This window comes from Lepidochelys olivacea (genome assembly GCF_965140295.1).
Source record: "Lepidochelys olivacea isolate rLepOli2 genome assembly, chromosome: 8".
Classification (NCBI taxonomy): domain Eukaryota; kingdom Metazoa; phylum Chordata; order Testudines; family Cheloniidae; genus Lepidochelys; species Lepidochelys olivacea.
In genome coordinates, this window is record NC_140418.1 from 82500316 (window position 1) to 82521504 (window position 21189).

At 40.4% G+C, this 21189-nt stretch overlaps 1 protein-coding gene across 4 annotated transcripts in view; it reads left to right on the plus strand.

Annotated features, from left to right (window-relative positions):
- The window catches only part of ADGRL4 (adhesion G protein-coupled receptor L4), a 189161-nt gene that overhangs the window by 20485 nt on the left and 147487 nt on the right, over positions 1 to 21189 (plus strand). For 2 of the 4 annotated variants that reach the window (XM_084636592.1, XM_084636588.1), the window contains exon 2: positions 3085 to 3157. The gene's annotated coding sequence lies outside the window, so the exon portion shown is untranslated. Of the gene's footprint in view, positions 1 to 2576; positions 2646 to 3084; positions 3158 to 21189 lie in introns of those variants that run through there. The other 2 variants (XM_084636593.1, XM_084636589.1) reach the window with 2 other exon arrangements.

The following is a 21189-nucleotide window of genomic DNA, read 5'->3' on the forward strand; positions in this document are numbered from 1 at the left end:
TCTTCAAGTCAGGCTAGCTTCTTTTGTTGGCACTCTACCCTCTCAGCCATCTCCTCATAGAATACAGAGCCAAACTCAAGCTCTTGGTCTAGTTTTTAAAGCCCTTCCCGTGATTGAACCAAACTCTCTAACACTCTTTTTCACTAAGCACGTTGGCAAAAAGATTTCCAACCTTGTTAGCACATATGCAGAAGTGGTGGTGCTGGTGTAGACAAGGCTGCTGCAGGTGCTATTCCCATCATGCTGTCTAATCTGGGGAAGATCAGGTCTAGGAAACATGGTAGTAAACACAATGGCAGACAGCAGTGCCTAGCATGAGGACCCATGGAGTTGAGACAACGTTGGTAGCTACTCTGGGACACTTTTAAAGTTATGAAGGGCTTAACAAAAATCAAGAGGGGGACATTAAATTAGAGACTCTGTAATCAATAAGAAACTATTGCAGAGTGTGGGCACTTGGGCGATGGATTAGATTAAGGGCTTGCACTTCACAGCACTGCAACGTTCTCGCTCAGAGGTGTGAAAAAACACCCCACCCCCCCCCCGAGCACTGCAAGTTTCAGCTCTGTAAAGTGCCAGTGTAGACAGTGCTCCAGCACTGGGAGCTAGACAAGTCACATTACAGTGCTGCCGCAGCAGTGAAGACGAGCCTTTAGACTTTAAGGCCAGAAAGGAACCATTGTTTCTAGTCTGACCTTCTGCACAATGCAGACAACAGAACTTTGCTGACTGGTGCTGCTGAACAGATGGGCATCTGCATTTTGTACCAGATGGAAGTTTTCCGATCACGTGGCTTCATTCCTATATCTAATGGGTTTCAATAGCCACTAATATTGTTCTTGCAAAACTAAGGCCTGGTCTACACTAAAAGGTTATGTCGACCCAGTTACATCGCTCAAGGGTGTGACAAATTCACACCCCTGATTGACATAGTTAAGCCGACCTAACCCCTAGTGCAGACACCTCTAGGTTGATGGAAAAATTCTTCTGTCAATTTAGCTACTGCCTCTCGGGGAGGTGCATTACCTGCACTGATGGGACACTCCCTCCTGTCATCATAGGCGGTGTCTACACATGAAACACTATATGGTGCGGCTGCAGCACTGTGGCTGTGGCATTGTAGGGTTTCAAGTGTAGACAAGCCCTAAGAAACATCAACTTGAGTAAATACAGGGCCCTGATACACCAGAATATTAATGGAGCTCTGTGAGGCTCTGCCAGCTCTATTAGTATACATGTTCATGTATCGTACCAAAGGGATGGGTGTGGCATGAGTTTTCCCAGCCTTCAAAAAAACAACAGCCTGCTGTGAACCAGGAGACCAAAGGCCAGTTAGTCTAGTTTCTGTCACAAGAACTATTCCATAGATTCTCACAGAGGCTAAATTGTGGAAAATGAAAGGGAGTTTTTTTTAAAAAAAAAAATCATGTCAGTCCAATCTAATTCTTCTTTCTTATAGAGAATTTATTCTATCTGTTGACTAATGTCCCCCTCTTGGTGCATCTGAACTCATATTACCATACAGTGGGACAAATTAAAAAAGATAATGCTTCCCTCTCTGGCTGACCATTTTGAGTATGGAACACAATGCAGCTAGGGGAATCCTGCACCAAAAAATGCAAAATTCTGCATATTTTTATTTGTCAAAATAATGCAATATAATCTCACAAATTTCACTTATTTTGGTAATTTATTTAATCTACTGTACAGGGGAAAAAAGTACAATAACTGTTCAACATTTCCTAAACACAGAAATTTGAAGTTACAAATATTTGATAACCAATACCTTGCATTCCAGTTATAATCCTGGATTTTCATTTAAATTACATTAATTTTATTTCGATGTTTGGTGTTCTGTAAAGTAGAATGTTGCTTTACATTGCTCAGACTTTCACACATAAAAGTCATACAGTTTTGCTAATCATTGTCCTGCATTTTTTTTAAATGGGTAAATAAAATAGATCTGTATTCTAGTTGCAATCTAACCCCATTGAGCCTATCTGGCACAGGGGGAAAAAGCAAAAAAGCACATAGACCTTCCTAGCTGACAGGTTTCAGAGTAGCAGCCATGTTAGTCTGTATTCGCAAAAAGAAAAGGAGTACTTGTGGCACCTTAGAGACTAACCAATTTATTTGAGCATAAGCTTTCGTGAGCTACAGCTCACTTCATCGGATGCATACTGTGGAAAGTGTAGAAGATCTTTTATACACACAAAGCATGAAAAAATACCTCCCCCCACCCCACTCTCCTGCTGGTAATAGCTTATCTAAAGTGACCACTCTGCTTACAATGTGTATGATAATCAAGGTGGGCCATTTCCAGCACAAATCTAGGGTTTAACAAGAACGTCTGGGGGAGGGAGGGTAGGAAAAAACAAGGGGAAATAGGTTACCTTGCATAATGACTTAGCCATTCCCAGTCTCTATTCAAGCCTAAGTTAATTGTAAAGGCTCCTTTACACCACTCTGGCAAGGTAAAGGAGTCTTAATTGACTAAGAATGGGAATCATTAACTAACAATGGAAACATTAGCAGCCTGCCTGCTTAGTTGTTACATTTCTGCTCTGCCTCAGTAACAGAGCCTGCTTCACACAATCCTATGCCTCCCAACCCGGGATGCAACAACAGGGAGGGACGGACAGAGTGTGAGTATCTCTCTCATTCGCAGGCATGAACACCCAGCCTCCCTCCTCCCCCCGGGCCCACCCGGTGATCTGCTCCCTGCTGATGCGCCAGGGTAAGCCCCACAGATTTCTTGGCTCCCCCATTTTCCTGCGGGGGAGCCAAGAAATCGGCAGAAGGTATGACTTCTGCACCCCCACAGAGATGCAGAATTTCCCCAGGAGTAAACACACATATATGCAGTGTAAATCTACTAGCAAATTTATTAAATGGGTATAAGCAAAAGATAGTGGGTCAAGATAAAGAAAAGGAACCCATAACATATCTCAGGAGTCAGTACTTTGATACTAACCAAGATATTGGAGTGTCTTGTCTGAACCAGGTGAAAATATAGCTTTATTTTTCATGTTGTTCTCTTCAGAATCTCTAAGAACCCCTGGTATTATATTTTGCCTCTCTTAGGAGAGATCCTGCTGTCTCCTGTCTCCAAATCATCCAGTTTGTGTTATCCAGCAATGACAACGTAACCCCAAAGGTATGTGGAGTAAAACATCTGACATTTTTATAATGGTTTATGGTTTCTTTTTTTTTTTTTTTTGGTTCCCAGAAAAAATAGTTATAATAACGTGCTGCACTTTTCTATAGCAGTTTTCATCAGAGGATGTCACAGCCCTTTACAAACATGTGTACCCTAGCGAGGTAAGTTAGTGTTATCACAGTGACCTTTACATATAGGGGAACTGAGGCCCTGAGATGACAATTGACATGCCAATGGTGGCAAAAGAAATATCAAGGCTCAGTTAGGTTGCTGATGAATGAAAAAGAAAATCAAAAGTAGGCAACAAGACGTATACAAAATTGATGAAAACTTTACCTGCTGCACCTGGCACTTTTCTATTGACTTTTATATAATGTGGAAACCAATCATAACAGAAATAGTAATGTACTGTATCAATAACTGAAAGCAGCACAAATTGAGTGCAAACAACATGAAAAGAGAAAGTCACCAGTCCACTTAGTCAATAAAGATCACAGTTTTCAGGAACATACTTGAATCACTGTTATTAATCAGACTCCCAATTTACAACAGATGATAATGTGCAGTTGATGATTGATCATCCTTTCGGGCATAATGTCAGTTCTTCCTTGAACCATGAAGACATGGTTTGTGTGTGTTTGAGAACTTGTAGATTGGTGAACTCCACAGTTCACCAGCTGCCCAAATTACTTTCTATTGAGAAAAAGTGCATTTATTGGGAAAAGAATATGAATACGAATTCATAAGATTTCTCTGTTCATTTTTTGTGTGTATGGAGGTGGATTTACAACATATTGAACATAAACATAAAAGCTATTAGAAGCGATTGTTCTATAATAAAAATTGAATGCACATAATGTTGCTGGAGCACAAACATCTGTCACTCATGCAGACATCATCCTGTAAACCCATCTAACTAACTCCATTTTCTTTTCTGATTGTATCAGGGTAGCTTGAGGCATGATAGTGATTTGAGTGACAGACATCCAACCTAGAGCACTGCTATGCATACTTATGCTTTGTTTATGGGGCATCATCCCTCTTGAAAGATGTAAATTTTTAAATTTGCTTTTATTAAGAAAAGGAAATATAAAGAGAGGTCATTTCCTTGGACTGCAAAGTCAGAGTTATTGTGGGTCTCTGACTTTCATAAAAATTTTACTAAGTTTTTAAATTGACTTTTTGTTTTTTTAATGAAAAAGAGCATGAATAATTTAAAAGTGGAAAGTGTTGGGTTTTTTTATTAGACCACACTGTACCAATACAGCAGAAGAGACAACACTAAGGACAGATTTCAGAGTAACAGCCGTGTTAGTCTGTATTCGCAAAAAGAAAAGGAGTACTTGTGGCACCTTAGAGACTAACCAATTTATTTGAGCATGAGCTTTCGTGAGCTACAGCTCACTTCATTTGTGTGTGGGGGGGTGGAGGGTGAGAAAACCTGGATTTGTGCTGGAAATGGCCCACCTAATGATCACTTTAGATAAGCTATTACCAGCAGGACAGTGGGGTGGGAGGAGGTTTTGTTTCATATTCTCTGTGTATATATAAAGTCTGCTGCAGTTTCCATGATATGCATCCGATGAAGTGAGCTGTAGCTCACGAAAGCTCATGCTCAAATAAATTGGTTAGTCTCTAAGGTGCCACAAGTACTCCTTTTCTTTTTACTAAGGACAGAGTTTAACTTAATCCTCCTCCCTCAGACTTTGATTACAATTATGAAAATAGTTATAGAACCTCCATATTGAGGGCAGATTTTTCCCTACCTTCCTATCAAATTAATGTTAGATTTCTGGAATGTAACTTTAATAAACGTAATCAATTAGATTTAATATCTCTGCGTGTATTTTGAACTATAATGAAAACTGGCTAATTACTTAACTCCCCTAAAGACAGAGCACATGAGGTTTTTGCACTTAATGATATTAAAATCCTGTTTAAAAAAATTGTGCAAAACATTTTGCATTACTCCTGTTACACATCTGTTATAACAAATCAATTCCAAACTTTGTCGTGCCTATGAAGAAATCAGCCAGTGTTGCTTGTGGTATATGCATGAGATTCTAAATACTTACACTTCCGTTTTGGTCCCAGTTGACCATATCTGAGCTTTTTTGCAGTATAGCAGATGTAATGGGTCATGTATCCTGTATAAACAAAGTTCCTATCACACAATCTGAAATTTAGGCAAAAAAAATATGGTCCCTTGCCGGTATAACCATGCTCTCCCTTTAATGCTACCAATCTGTAAGTTGGCATTCTGCATTATATACTTATTTGTCAAGCAGCAAATTGATTTGTTCAAGTGAAAAAGAGAGAATAATGCACACTCTAATAAGCTTGAACTACTGTAGTGTAGTGCAAAAGGGGTTAGGTGCTTATTTTCTAAAGGGCACACTCTCCTTTCAAATCCCTACCCCTTGGACAAATAAGGTAATTTCTGCCTGATCATTGTTTTCCATGTTCTGGTTCCACTAACCTAACATCCCTGGTTATTCCATCGCACAGGCTGCGCCAGCCAAATGACTTTTTTCAAAACAGCATTCATTTTGTGTTTCCCAGTCATGAACTTTATTAACAATATCCTCAAAAGGAAAGAGAATCCTGCAATGAGTCCCTAGTGAAAACCCAGGGAATTGTCTCAACCCAAAATAAAAAGACAGGGGAAGCCATCTTAAATTAACCAGAAGAGAACTCCATATAATAACAAAGGATCAACAAAGCAAAACAGTGAGCAGGTTAAAATTAGAATTGCAGTTTGCTGGCGTCCGTTAATCCTGAATATTTGTTTTATTTTAAAGCTCTTTAAAGTGCTTTAGATAGAGTAGTGATGGGCTCTAGAGAAGATAGATAAATAACATCAATGAAAAGAGAGAACCACGAATGCTACTAGAAAGTCCTCCAAAATGATTATTACAGCATAACAAGACCTGTTTAGAGGTGGACTTTCTAAACCCTCTAACTGGCATGCTCATTTGGATTTCTTTCAAATTTGATATGACTCAGGAGGGTACTGGGTAGGGTTAGTTACTCAAAAGTGGGATCACTTTCCTTAGAGGAAGGAATCTCCTTCCTTAGAGGTGTTTAAGGTCAGGCTTGACAAAGTCCTGGCTGGAATGATTCAGTTGAGGATTGGTCCTGCTTTGAGCAGGGGGTTGGACTAGATGACCTCCTGAGATCCCTTCCTTCCCTGATATTCTATGATTCTATGATTTGAGCTTGGGGTAGCAGAGATATACCCTCTAAAAAGAATAGCCATTTTCTCAAATTCTAGGCAAGCTATTTTTGTGCAGAGGTAGAGACCAAACTACTTATGTGATGCAGGTCAAAATAGTCTTCATCTGTCAAGCTTTACCGAAGTTAATGCATGGCATCCACTTAATCTCTTGCCTTCCTGTTTTGAAGGACAAAGTTCTAAGTGCTCTAAAATCTGCTTCCTTGCATGGATTGTCCTGAAATCTGCTATACCTGGTGGAAGTATAGAGAAGGGTTAGGAACTTAAATTCAGGGTCATTTTAGCCAAGGATTCTGGAGATATAAGCCCTGAGGAAAAACTGCCATTTTTCAAGTTGTATTGTTTGTTTTCTCGCTTGCTTGTTTTTAGGCTCTTTTTTTATGCAAGGCTAGAGATCAGACTGTTGCTGTGATGTGGGTCAAAATGGTCTCAGTTGGGCAATTTTTACCCAAGATAGTGAACGACATCCACTAGTCTTTGTGAGACCCAAATTGTGAATGGCACGTAAGGACACGTTCACTTGTTTGTGTAGTTGTGCAGTCTGGAAGGGTTACAGTCACATGCACCAGTAAAGAAAAAAATAGGAGAGGGTTTCTATTCAACCACTTTATGCTTGTCTGGGTAGTTGGAGGGAATGTGCCGATGCCATTTTCCCCGGGCACCCCACTACTGATGTGTCTATTTCAAACCTTTGTACACCTTTGCAAGAAAGATTTAACTCCTGTTGCTTGCTACAAATTATCTCTGGTATAATATAACCTATGTTTAGTTTAGTGGGATGTTTACATTGTGAACACAGAGGAATAATCAGCAGCCTGTGTAACCAAACATTTTTGTTCTATTGGATGGGGAGGAGCTGGAGACAGAAGACTTGTCTGTGTGGTGGAGGGTTTGGGCTGAGGACAGAGACAGGAGAAGGGTTGAGGCTGGGGTGAGGGAAGAATGAGGCCTGATGATAGGTAAGCCTGGGGTTGATTTTTGTTTGAGAAAATCTGTATTTTACTAGCCCCTGGGTAGTGATTGGGGAGTGACTACTTCCAGATTCCAGGGCAGATTAATGTGATGTTTTGAAAGACACACAACATGGAAGTCTGTAACTCACAGCACAGGTACCTTGACCAGTTGGGCAAAAGAAATGTGTGCTGCAAGGGCTATCAACATGTGGATTTGGGGGTGATTCTTGGATCACAAGATGGCAGAAGTTGCGGAAGAACAAGGATTACACTATGATTTGGGGATTGCTGATTTGGATGAAGAGATGTGGCCTGCATTGGCATCATGTTTTGCCCACTCTGTAGCACCTAACTGGTGATTCAAGAGGTTATGATCTCCTGGCCACTGTGGCAATTCACTCAGGTAAAATTGATCCAGGCCGTATTGCTGGTGTACACGCCATAAAATGTCATAAAATGTATGAGAGGAGATTTGGACAGCATCAGAGATTTGTGTCCAGGAGCTGTGATTGTTTTATCTAATTTGCCTGAGCATTTGAATAATTGCTACAGTAACAGCATGAAAGTTAGTAATAAATGTAGGAAGAACAATAATCAGGAAATCTAGTTCATGGCTGACCAAAAAGTGTGTATTGTTCGGCATAGAAACATTGCAAGCTTTGATGCCTCACTGTTACTCTGAGATGGGGTACATCTATTGGACAGGGATCAGAGGATCTTTTTCTAAAACGTAAAATTGTCAGTATTGAGGAGCAGAAACCTTGTCTGTGATTCTTCTTGCCAGCCCTGCCACAAACTCCATCCTCCAACCATCCTGAACCCTGAGCAGTAACACCATTTCACTGAATCATACTTGTCCTTCACTCCAGGCACCGCATATGAGTCAGTTATAGGAATCATAGAATCATAGACGATTAGGGTTGGAAAAGACCTCAGGAGGTCATCTAGTCCAACCCCCTGCTCAGAGCAGGACCAACACCAACTAAATCATCCCAGCCAGGGATTTGTCAAGCCAGGCCTTAAAAACCTCTAAGGATGGAGATTCCACCACCTCCCTAGGTAACCCATTCCAGTGCTTCACCACCCTCCTAGTGAAATAGTGTTTCCTAATATCCAACCTAGGCCTCCCCCACTGCAACTTGAGACCATTGCTCCTTGTTCTGTCATCTGCCATCACTGAGAACAGCCAAGCTCCATCCTCTTTGGAACCCCCCTTCAGGTAGATGAAGGCTGCTATCAAATCCCCTCTCAGTCTTCTCTTCTGCAGACTAAATAAGCCCAGTTCCCTCAGTCTCTCCCCATAAGTCATGTGCCCCAGCCCCCTAATCATTTTGGTTGCCTTCTGCTGGACTCTCTCCAATTTGTCCACATCCTTTCTGTAATGGGGGGCCCAAAACTGGACTCAATACTTCAGATGTGGTCTCACCAGTGCCGAATAGAGGGGAATAATCACTTCCCCCGAGTTGCTGGCAATGCTCCTACTAATGTAGCCCAATATGCCATTAGCCTTCTTGGCAAAAAGGCACACTACTTTTTGGCACACACTCATATCCAGCTTCTCATCCACAGTAACCCCTAGGTCCTTTTCTGCAGAACTGCTGCTTAGCCACTCGGTCCTCAGCCTGTAGCTGTGCATGGATTCTTCCATCCTAAGGGCAGGACTCTGCACTTGTCCTTGTTGAACCTCATCAGATTTCTTTTGGCCCAATCCTCCAATTTGTCTAGGTCACTGTGGACCCTATCCCTACCCTCCAGCATATCTACCTCTCCCCCGAGCTTAGTGTCACCCACGAACTTACTGAGAGTGCAGTCCATCCCATCATCCAGATCATTAATGAAAATGTTGAACAAAATCGGCCCCAGGCCGACCCCTGAGGCACTCCGTTCGATACCGGCTGCCAACTAGACATTGAGCCGTTGATCACTACCCATTAAGCCTAATAATCTAGACAGCTTTCTTTCCACTTTATAGTCCATTCATCCAATTCAAACTTCTTTAACTTGCTGGAAAGAATACTTGTCAAAAGCTTTGCTAAAGCCAAGGTATATCACATCCACTGATTTCCCCATATCCACAGAGCCAGTTATCTCATCACAGAAGGCAATCAGGTTGGTCAGGCATGACTGGCCCTTGGGGAAGGATGAAGGGAGGAAGTTAACAGAACTAGAAATGTTTGTAGACCAGGGAGTGAGGACTTCTGCTTGCAATGGAGGGCGGAGGAAGGGGCCTGGGCACAGTAGTGGGGAAAGGATCAGTTTGGAGGGGGGAATGCCATGAATGGGTCATGGGGATGGCTGGGGAGGTGCGCTGAATCAGGGCTGGTACAATCCAGCTGATTGGGGGGGGAGAGGCTGGCTCAGTTTGCAAATTGTGGGACATGATATGTACAACTGCCAAAAAGTCTAACTCCTATCAACAACATATCCTTTCCAGATTAAAATAAACCCTAGAAAATTCAATAGAAGAAACCCACATTAATGAAAAGTTAAGGATGCTTGATGGTATGTCATCCCCTTGCAGAATGTTCAATTGCACAAGATTCACATTTCTGAAAACCAGGCAATGCATAATTGAGGTTGCCAATGCCTGGAATCCTGTGGGTGAGAGTGAATGAGTTGTAAAAAGAGGTAAAGAGCCTGTACATTTCAGCAACTGTGGAGTTGGCAGAGTAAAGGTGTATATATGTTAACAGGCATACTATGGCATTGCTGAAAGAGGGCAGAGTTAAAGTTGCTTGGGTAATCTTAACCGTGTATTTCCTGGTTTTCAGAAGCCTGAGCTTGGCTCAACTCAGCGTTCTGCAAGGGGACAACATACCACCAATCAACCTTAACTTTGAGTTCACATAGTTTTTTTTTTCTATTGAACTATACAAGGATTCTGGGACCATTTCTTCATTATACTCTGGTCCCTTTGCAATGTTAAGATGGCACAAAGGACCTGGATTCTTGCTGTAACTCACCTGGTGAACTACAGTGCTCCTCATTTCAGACATGGTGAGCCTGCTCAGGGAGGGAAGGGGGCAGAACAGACCATAAGCCAGAGGTGCAAGTTAAAGCAGCCCCGCTCCAATTCACACTGGAGAAGATTGGTACAGAATCAGGGGTCATAACAGACTTCTTCATCCTGCTATCCTTCCACCCACTCCATTACAGTGCTGATCAGAGGGGAGAATCAAACTTTCTAAATTCAAAATAGTTTCCTCATGAAAGGAATCACCTTACCTGCTGTAGGTTGGTATTTATTTTAGAGGACTAGATATCCTGTACTGGAATCATTATACTCTTTTTCTCTGTATTGGCCTCTGGACCAAAGTGGGTTCCCCTTTCTGAGATGTTTAAAGAAATAATCATGGCTTCTGTCTTGAAATATTTCTTCATTTTGAAGACCTGATCATTTTAAATTCAGTACTGAAAAGGCCTGTGCCCAACTCTTCTCAGCACAACAAAGTGACAGAACCTCCCTAAAACCTGAAGTAGAGTCGACGCTCTTGAAATGCACTGATTTTCAGATGATGCAGAAGTATAGACTGTTACTTTCTTCTTGTCTTCCATTGGACATTATTGCCATTATTTATTGTTTTTATTGTGGTATGGCAGACAGTGTCCAGTCGTGGTGGGACCATAAACACATAGTAAAAAGACAAACTTAGCATATGATGATAGAAAGCAGGTGAGGAAAATGAAGAAAATTCTGGGTAACAGTAAAACAGCTAGCCAAAAATTATGCAAAATTATGAATATTTCCTCAATTTTTTTTGTTTGGGGTCATGTTTTGAAAAATCACAATCATATCTAGAGGTGTCACATAAAGTCACAGATTCAGCAAAAGGCCAATGGAATGTAGAAGGGTAAATCTCACTCCCTTTGAATCTCTTATTTCTGGTTTGAAGACAGACTAATTATGGGTATGTCTATACAGGAAATTAAAACCTGCAACTGGCGCATGCCAGCTGACTCAAGTTCACAGGGCATGGGCTGCAGGGCTGTTTCATTGCTGGATAGACTTCTGGGTTCAGGCTCACCCTGCAGAGTGGGAAGGTTCCAGAGCTCGAGCTCCAGCTTGAGCCTGGAAATCTACACAGCAATGAACCAACCTCACAGTCCAAGCCTTGCGAACTCAAGGGTTTTTCGTTGCTCTGTAGACATATCCCATGAGGGTAAAATTGTGAGATTGTAATGAAATTGGAAATGGCATAGTTGAAACCAATCTTTGTCAGATGAATGAGTAAATGTCAGTTTAATTGTCCTTCTCTCAATCTTTATCTCTCAAGAGATTTTTATCATATTGAGAGTGTTAATTCTATTACATTAAATGTTTAAGAAGTTGTTATTTTCATCATTTTCATAAGTTTTTGATTGACTGGTCAATGACCAGTCTTTCCTTATTCTCCACTATAATAGGACGGTGAAAAGGAAAAGAAGTGGAATAGCCAGCTAACTAAATTACACAATAATGCAGTGGTTCCCAAACTTGTTCCGCCGCTTCTGCAGGAAAAGCACCTGGCAGGCCAGGCTGGAGTGTTTACCAGCCGTGTCCACAGGTTGGGCCAATCGCGGCTCCCACTGGCTGCGGTGTGCTGCTCCAAAGCAATGGGAACTGCTGGAAGCAGCGTGGGCCGAGGGATGTACTGGCTGCCACTTCCAGCAGCTCCAATTAGCCTGGAGCAGCGAACCGTGGCCAGTAGGAGCCGCGATCGGCCGAACCTGCGGAAGCGGCAGATAAACTAACTGGCATGGCCCACCAGGGGCTTTCCCTGCACAAGCGGCTGAACAAGTTTGGGAACTACTGCAATAATGACAAGTTTAGGCCAAAGAAGAGTACATTTTGGAAGTTTACAAATTACTGAAACATATGGATTTTCCATGTTTGTGACAGATTGGATTGAAAACAAAAAATGGCACATGAATCCATTAACATGACAGCACAATAAAAAGGCAGAGAAAAAATTAAGCATACAAGAATACATCAAAGTAATTCGAAGTGATCAGAGACAAATCCACAAAGGAATTCTTCACCTCACAAATAAGATAAAATACCCTAAAAAAAATTACACATTTATTTCTATTTTCTACTCTCTGCTGGTTACATCTTACAGCAGTGTGAAATATTGGATCTTCTAAATCTCAGCTGTCTCCAAGGTAGAGGTGTGGGTCATACAAACAAGAATCAATTCATGACAGTGGGTTGCAGTTAACACAACTGATCTTGTGACCTTGTTCCTACTCCTGCTGTAATGCTCCACTCTTGCTTTGCTAATGAAAGAGCAGCTTTTGCCATCTAAAATGTGCTAGTAAAAGTGATATGTTTATAAATAAGGAACAACATAGTCATACGTAACCTTGCTTGTTAAGGGTCCTGCATTAGATCACACTTCCAATTGCATTGCTTGATCCAGTAACCCACAGGAGGGCTAATTTGTTGAGAATATAATGAAAAGGGGACAGGAGGGCTCTCTTTTCAAGGTAGAGTAGAATACCAAAGGTTTGAGGAGGTGGTTTTTGTCATTTGCTGTTTATAATGTCTATGGTGGACAACGTGCTGTCCATGAGCTATACTTAACTAAGACTCTAAAGGGATCGTTATTTTTTACCTGTCGTAAGTAAAATAAAATGTCACCTCATCTGAAAGTGTCTTAAAAGCTTGGGTATATTTATATGATCTCTGCAGATATTATGTAAACTATAGTGCCAAGAAACTTAGAACTGCCCTGTTAGCTAATCTATACAGCAATTTATACAGAAAAAAATACTGGTTCAGTCCCCAGATCTCACCAAATTGTGCCAAGTGAGATGAAGACAAAGGGGCTATAAACTGAGTTTTCTGCTCTCTGATTGTTGGTCCAAATGGGGGTTGAAATGGCCCAATACCTACTAGAGCAGGCAAAGAGCCGCTCTAAGTTATGATGCCCAGAGAGATCCTTTGGAGCTGCTCTGCTGACTGGTGATCACACTGGCTCTGCCTCCCAGCTATTCCTCTGGCTCACCCTGGAATGTTCCCAGTGCCAGCCACCTCTATGCCACCTACCCTTCTGCTATCTCAAGGCATTCACCAGCTGCCTGTTAGAACAGCTCTCCTTTAGCACTGCCAGAACAACATAAAGGAGACAGAGCTGGGGCCAAAAGCTGATGCATCATATTGCAGAATAATTTCAAACTAATAAATGCTTTGAACAAATATGGCACCTTTTATTTGGAGGATCTGAGAGGACTTTGCAAAGATAAGCAAAGTGTTTTTCTTCCAAGGTAGGAACTACCTAAGCTCAAAGTTCTAAGCCACTGAGTCCCTCAAAGGGTCTCTCACTTTAGCCCCTGAGGGGGGAATATATGTGATTGTCCACCCAGCACCACCTCTGCTCCAACAGCAGGTTCCTTTCCAACTGTAGTCCGTGAAGGAGCACTCTTGGATGGTGCAACTAGTTCCCCAGCTGTGCACAACTTGTCTCTCTCTATGACTAATTTGCTCCTCTCACCACCGATTAATTCTTCTTCACCATAGCATTACTTTCATTGTAGTTATTTGAAATAACAGGTAAAACTTGTTGTGAGCAACAGCATAGCCTGCAGCAGGTGACACCTTAGGGCGTCAAGCCCCACAGTTCCTGTTGCATCTGAGAGATCCCGTTGACTCTTGTTCTTAGTGTTTGTGAACTTTGTGTGTTTTTGTCATATTGTCTATTTATCTCTCTATTACCCATAGACAATTGTGTATATATATAGACAATATAACACGCTGGTGTTAGAGGAATGAAGAAGAAACCCTGTATTCTGTGTCTTGGAACAGATCATAAAGGGCTCCCTTGTAAGTTCCGCTAACAAAGAGCTCAAGTCCTCCTAGCATCTTGGAAAGATTCTGCCAAAGGACATGCAAATTCAAATTTGAAATATTTTGTGATATAGTAAAAAAGGCCAAATGAGGATCCTTTTATGTATTCCCCCCCCCAAAAAAAAACAACCTGCTTGGATACCCTCTTCACCTGGGCTATAAACATCTCAGAGAGTTCATTTGACATCTACAAGATTATACAAAAAACTCTGCTTAGAAGATGCTGCAGTCTCCAACAGAAGTTTGTTAATCTGCTGTCGATAGCATCTCTCATTATTAGCCTGGTGGCCCGTGACCCCAGGGACATATTAAGGACATTCAGCATAAGGGAAGTTTGCAACTTCAGCAAACTCAGTCTTTTCATCTAGGAGGTTTGCATGGAGTCCTCTGCACATATTCACTAAGGGTATGTCCAGATTAGGACTATAGCAGCATAGCTATATCACCATAGCTATGTTGATATAACTGTCAATGGACCTTCTTCCATTGACCTACTGGTGACTACACTGGGTCTGGGGATGAGGTCAGCATAGCTAAGTCAACCAAGGGGTGGATTTTTCACACCCCTGACCAAAGTAGCTATGTCAACCTAAATGTTAAGTGTAGACCAGGTCTAAGTAGTATAGGCTATATTTGACCTGAAGACAGCAATCAAAATAGAGTCTGTCAGTGTTACCAGGCTAGGGAAGGTTAAAATCCTCTACCCCCAGGCAAATGTAATTGGTTAGTTGGTTTGGTTTAGTGATTTTTGGGAAGTGGGGTGTTTTGCTTTTTCCTGCCTCTCTCACTATCTTGCCATTGTATTATAGAGACATTCCTGAGTTTCCTAGATTCAAGAGTGTTTAGTCTCCTAAATATGAATCTTTGGAAAAGAAAAAATGATTTACCTGCAATTGCTGCTCTTGGAAAACCATGGTCTATGCTACAGTGGATGAACATCCACACATCTTTCTTCCCAAAGAAAGGAGGGCTCTGTAATCTTTTTTACCAATATATTGTTAAATTACATTTTTGGAGCTAAGACGAAGGATTTTCATTTCCTATCTGAAAAGAATGAGTGACTGGAGCACCAGTAAATTGCCTTTGTTATGCTGCAGTGGCTAGTTGTTTGTCCAAATAGCTCACAGGAGGTGTCCCATCTTAGTTGCGGGCAGAAGCATATAATAATGATGACCTGTTACAACGTACATCTTCAGATCACTTTCTGCCTATGCCCATTTAAAAGACAAGGAACCTGACACAGAGGGAAAGTAAGTGATTTGCCCAGAACAGTCAATGGCAGAGTTACTTATACAATCTGAGCTTTCTAATCCCCTGTCCCTTTTCTGAACACTGCAGCACACTATCCTCATGTAGATGTTCCTTGAATTCTTTATTCATAAATAATGTTAGTTAGATGCTTATTGAATACTCAATTGTGTTTTTCATGGGTACTGGACTAAAGTGAGGAATATTCTTTCTCCAAGGCAAAGCTGATAAAGAATGCAAAAAGGCAGTGCCTCTCAATTCTCTGTCACTGCTGGCTTCTTGAACATGAGCTGACACACACCATGGACTTTGAAGATGCAATGATTGAATCTGTATAAAGTTTACAGGGGGGGACCTTGGAATTCTATCATCAAACACTGTCCTCAGTAGTGATTAATACAGGACATTAGAACTCACCCTGGGTAACATCTCATGGTTAAATTTGTTAAAATAGTTATTATTCTAAAATGCATTTCACAGGGATTTTGTTTATAAATATTAATAGAACATAGAAAACAATGTCAAAGGACAGTGTAATTGTACAGTGTATAATGTAAGTAATGCAGAGTGGCGGGGAAGGCAAAAGTTTGCCTTAGGATAAAAATTTTTCCAGTAAACTGAATAAATAATAGAAGATCCCAAAACAGAAATGAAAATTGGAACATTGCTTACGATAGATATTTTATTTATATTCAGATACTCTCAATAACGCTAATACGCACAATATTTTCAGAAACATCTGTTTCTCCCACCCATTCTCCATTGCTATTTTGTTATCATCCATATAATCAGTAATTGTAATTATTTCCATTATCGTGTGCTCAGCTAAGAGTTTAGTTTCAGTAGATTAGATTGAACCCAGTTTGCTTTCATTATTTTCTATTTGTTCCACTTATTGCAAATTGTTCTCTTTCCTTGTAATTATTTTCCATTAAGCCCTTTGAATTCCATGAATCCTTTCTCAAAATATTCAGCTATGCAAATTTATAAACTAAATCCACTTTCATCACTGTACACATTCCTGTATTTTCACTATTAGATACATAGTCTAAACCTTACACAGGTTTGACTCCTTTTGTCTTGTAAGCTGGTAACTGAAAACTGCTTTCCTCTGCCAGCACTCTGTAGCTATGGGCTCATCTGCCCTTGAGATGCAGCTGCCCCAGTGAATGAAAAGAGCTTTTTTGGAATCATATCTTGTGGTCTGTTTTCTGTGGTTGGGCTGCTACTGATCTCTGAGATGACACCTCATTTATTAACCTCCTCAGTGTAAGGAAGGGCAAGGTCAGACTGCTCAAGTTAGGGAAATCTAGTGATTTCAAGAGAAATTGAAATACTTTGTCTGCCCTGGCATTGGTAATTCAATCTGACCTGCCATCCTGGCTGGTGTTGTTACAAACTCAACAAAAAGCAAAATTCTTCCTCAAGCTGGGAGGGTATCTCATTTACCCTTTTCTTACTCAAGCTCTAAGCCAACCAGCAACCTCAGAAAGTGGCCTCATTGGGTCTGCCCTCTTTCACTAGGCTGTTATATGGGCCTGTTTTCCCCATGTGGAGTCTATTAGGTATTCACTTTCTATCCACTTGTAACTGAGTGTCTTCATTGTAGGATGCCTCGAGGCTACAAGCCTATGGTGGGCCCACTGCTAGCCACAGTTTGTTTTCCCATGGTGCTCCAGGACTGGGTTGTTGAAAGTAGCAAGCAGAAGAGGTTGTGCAACTTCTATCTGCCTCAGCTTTCCCATCTATAAAATAGGTATATAGATAAATATTGATTATACAATACAGCTGTCTTAAAGGACTTCCAAAATATTCAGGTAGCTGGAGTTTTGGGAACCCTACTTCAGTTTCTCTATGAATTTTGGACTCAGGAATAAAATAAAATTTTGGATAATCAGAAACACAAATAACTAGGATTTGAATAACTGTTTTACCTGTAAAATAATTACCTTCATCATGGAGTGAGTATCCAACTTAATTAGGCCCCAATACTGCAAAGACTTGTGCATGTGCTGAACTTTGTTTCCTTGAAGGATATTGGACTTTTCACAGTGTTAACTGTGTGTTGGTCTTTGCAGGATTGAGGCCATAGTTGATGTCTGTAAAGTATTTTGAGATTCTCAGAATTCAGAATCTACTGAATTCCTTTATAATATCATCATCATCATCATCAATCATCAAATTTTTATTAAAATATATGAATGGTGGATACATGTAATTTTCTTCTACCAATCTGAGATATATTATTGGTTGTACTGAGATTACTCACATTAAATATAGGGAATATCTCTGAAAACAGAAACTTTCAGAGCAGAAGAAACTTTTTAACACATAACCACTGAGCTTGTTTAAAAAAAGAATATTACTATGATTTCCCCATTGCTTCCTTGAAGAGTAACTTAATTTTTATGACAGGTTTCAGAGTAACAGCCGTGTTAGTCTGTATTCGCAAAAAGAAAAGGAGTACTTGTGGCACCTTAGAGACTAACCAATTTATTTGAGCATAATATTTTTAAGTGACTGTAGCTTTTGGTCTAAAAATTGAACTTGCACAGCATTAGACTTCACATTTGTATAGCGCCTAGCACACTGTGGATGCTCATAGAAATAATCAATAAATAATAGTAATAATTTATCAAGGAATTGGCAAGCATATGCCAATAAGACCAAGTCACTACTATGTGGATCTAGAAACAGCTGTCCCTTAATCCCACATAATTTTAACAATAATTATTTATTTGTTGGAAGCAACATAAACCCAACTTCAATGAGGAAATGTGATTTTTTATTTTTTTTTTTTTATTTATTAATTTATTTTTTGAAAAGCATGACATCAGATTGCAATAAAACTGCGGTAGAAGAGACAAGTGTTTGGCCAATGTCGTTTCCGCGGACCAGAAATAAACATATTAACCTAGGAGTTTTCAAAGTGACACAGAACAGCATGAGGTGGGCTAATTTACAAGTGTGAGTTTATAAAGAAGGATTTTCAATTTATGTCCCATAAACTGTGCCACTTGGCAAAAAATCAGAATAGATTAGAAAGGGTGGGAGGGAATGTGTAAATTTCCATATATCTTTAAATTGCCCTTTCCTCCCCTTTAACTTTGAAAGTGCTCTAGGAGGGTTAATTCAGGAGAAACTCTGCAATGTATTCCTGCTCTCAGTAATGTTGGACCTTAGGGCTTGATGTAATGGAATGTGATTTAGAGTTCTGAATGTGCTAATTTTGTAATTCAGGTGTCCTGTGGAGAGGCTGTGTTCATGCCAGCTGTCTGGGGAATTAAATGCAGCTGATTTGTGTTGGGGAAAATGTGTAGTTTTCTTCAGGCCTAAATTGTTGTAAAATTTAAACCAATCTGTTTTTCTCCCTATTTAATTCAAAGCAGGGGATACAGGTAGGCCCAAGGGGAATCACTTAGTGCTTCCACCATACTTGTTGGTATTTTATATAGTAAATTCTGAGGTTGTGCTTTTGCTAACATATAATACGATCTCCATGAAAGCTGCTTATTCTTTTCGTTATTACACTAATCTTGTTTTTTGCTTTGTTTTTGCCCTGGTTTCTATGTACTGTATTAACTTGGACCCTCCACACTCCAGACTCACTTTTTTTCCCCCAAATAAAAACTTATTAAATTTTTAACACTGGCTTTTGGGCATATTGTGAGCATGAAGCATTGCAGGGCCTAAAGATTAATTTTTCATAACAAACTCTTGTGTTAAATATTCATTTAATTTGTTTCCAGGAGAGATTCCTGAGGTGGGAAATTGGCTCCTAATGATGATTTGTAATGAAGAGTAGTTGTTGTGGAAAGGTGAGCTATAAGTGTCTTGCTACCGAAGATGATGTGCTAAAACATTAGCTTCACAAACAAAGTTCAGTTTGCTAAATGAATTGTGTAACATTGTGTGGGGTTATTTTTATTTTATTTATTTTGAAATATTGCAAAATATAGTTCTTAGAAATATTGAACCAGTGGAGCTCCAGTGAAGCTACACTGATTTCCACCAGCTCAAGAACTGGCCTTCCATACCTGTAAAGGGAAATGACTCCCCATCACTGGTTGCTTTACAAATTACTATGAAAATAGATAGACAAGGGGATAAATCAATATCTTTTATTGGCCCAGTTTCTGTTGGTGACAGACAAGCTTTTGAGCTACACAGAGCTCTTCTTCAGGTCTGGGAAAGGTACTCAGGGCTGGTCTATGCTACAGAGATAGGTCAACGTAAGGCAGCTTATGTCGACCTAACTCTGTGTCTACATTAAAATGATTTAACTCACCCACTACACCGACTTAATAATTCCACCTCCGTGATAGGTGTAGCGCTTAGGTCGACGTCATAAGGTTGACTGGGTGTCAGCATAGACACTGCACTGCTTACGTCGACTGTTGCTGCCTTTCAAAAGCCATCCCACAATGCCCCACACTGACAGCTAAATCGGTGCAAGCACTCCCATTGAGGACGTGCACTGCCACAAGGAGCATAGTGTGGACATGTAAAACCAATTCACTTATTGCATTGCATCTACATAATTTAGGATGACTTAATTTTGTCATGTAGACTTGCCCTCAGAGTATCACAGCTAAATATGAGATGGAACAGAAAGTTTAGCATAAGTAGTTAGCACATATTCTAAGTGATTATTCAACGTGAAGTGGCCCATTAACACCCCAATAGCATAGGACAAAAAGTGGGGTTAGACGGTTACAAATTGTTGTAATAAATCTAGTGTCTCTGTTCAGTCTGTGATTTTTAGTGTCTGGCAAAGTTATGGATTTAAGCTCCCAGACTCATCTTTTGAAAATGTTATGCAGGGTTCCTTTGAGGATAAGGATCACTTAGAGAAAAAGTGTTCACCCACAGGTGATATGGTGTTTTTGTCTTTTTTCATTTAACAGCATAGTGATTGTCTGGCTTCACCCACATAGCTGTTATTGAGACATTTAATGCACTGGATGAGGTACACCACATGTGTATGACCCACGGATCTTGAAAGCTGTGTTTTGAGGGATGTTGATCATTAGAGCAGTGGAGATGTGTCTGCAGGTTTTGCATTTGTTGTTCTGGCAGGATCTGGTGCCGCTTTGAGTTGGTGTGTCCTGGTCTGTGGGGAGCTTGATCGCATTATCCCACCATAACACCTTACCTGATAGGTGAAACTGGTTAACTTTCTCCAAACCAAAACAATGATATTACCTTGACTGGTTTCCTTTCTAAAACCGCTGCCTGGGAAAACATTTTTGAAGAGGATGGTGGAAGAAGGGAGGCAAAGTCATCTTTTATTTAGGAGACTGGTTTAACATATTCTATCAAACGTGCTGCATTTTGAAATACAATGGAGGCCCCTTAAATACAAAATGTTGATGTATGGTGAAAAAATCTCTTGTGCTTTTATTCCCTCATTAATATCAATAGTGATTTTACCATATGTTGCCTTTATGGAGATAAGTATAGGTAATATATTATTTTTACAGGTCCATTCATGTGAACAAAATAAGAGAGGCAGAAACCCCACAGAAGTTAATTACACCAAAGGTTTCACCAGAATAGAAGGGTCTTCCTACTACAGGTATAAAAATTTGTCTGTTCAGCTCACCACAGCCTGAGTACATCAGATCCAGCATTCTACATATCTACACACTTTCACACAGGAACAGTCTATACTCATTAACTTTGCTAGTGATGGGATGTTATTTTTGTAAGATGAAGGAACTATGAAGGCTGAACCATATGGAAGAATTGGATTGCCTTATGTTTC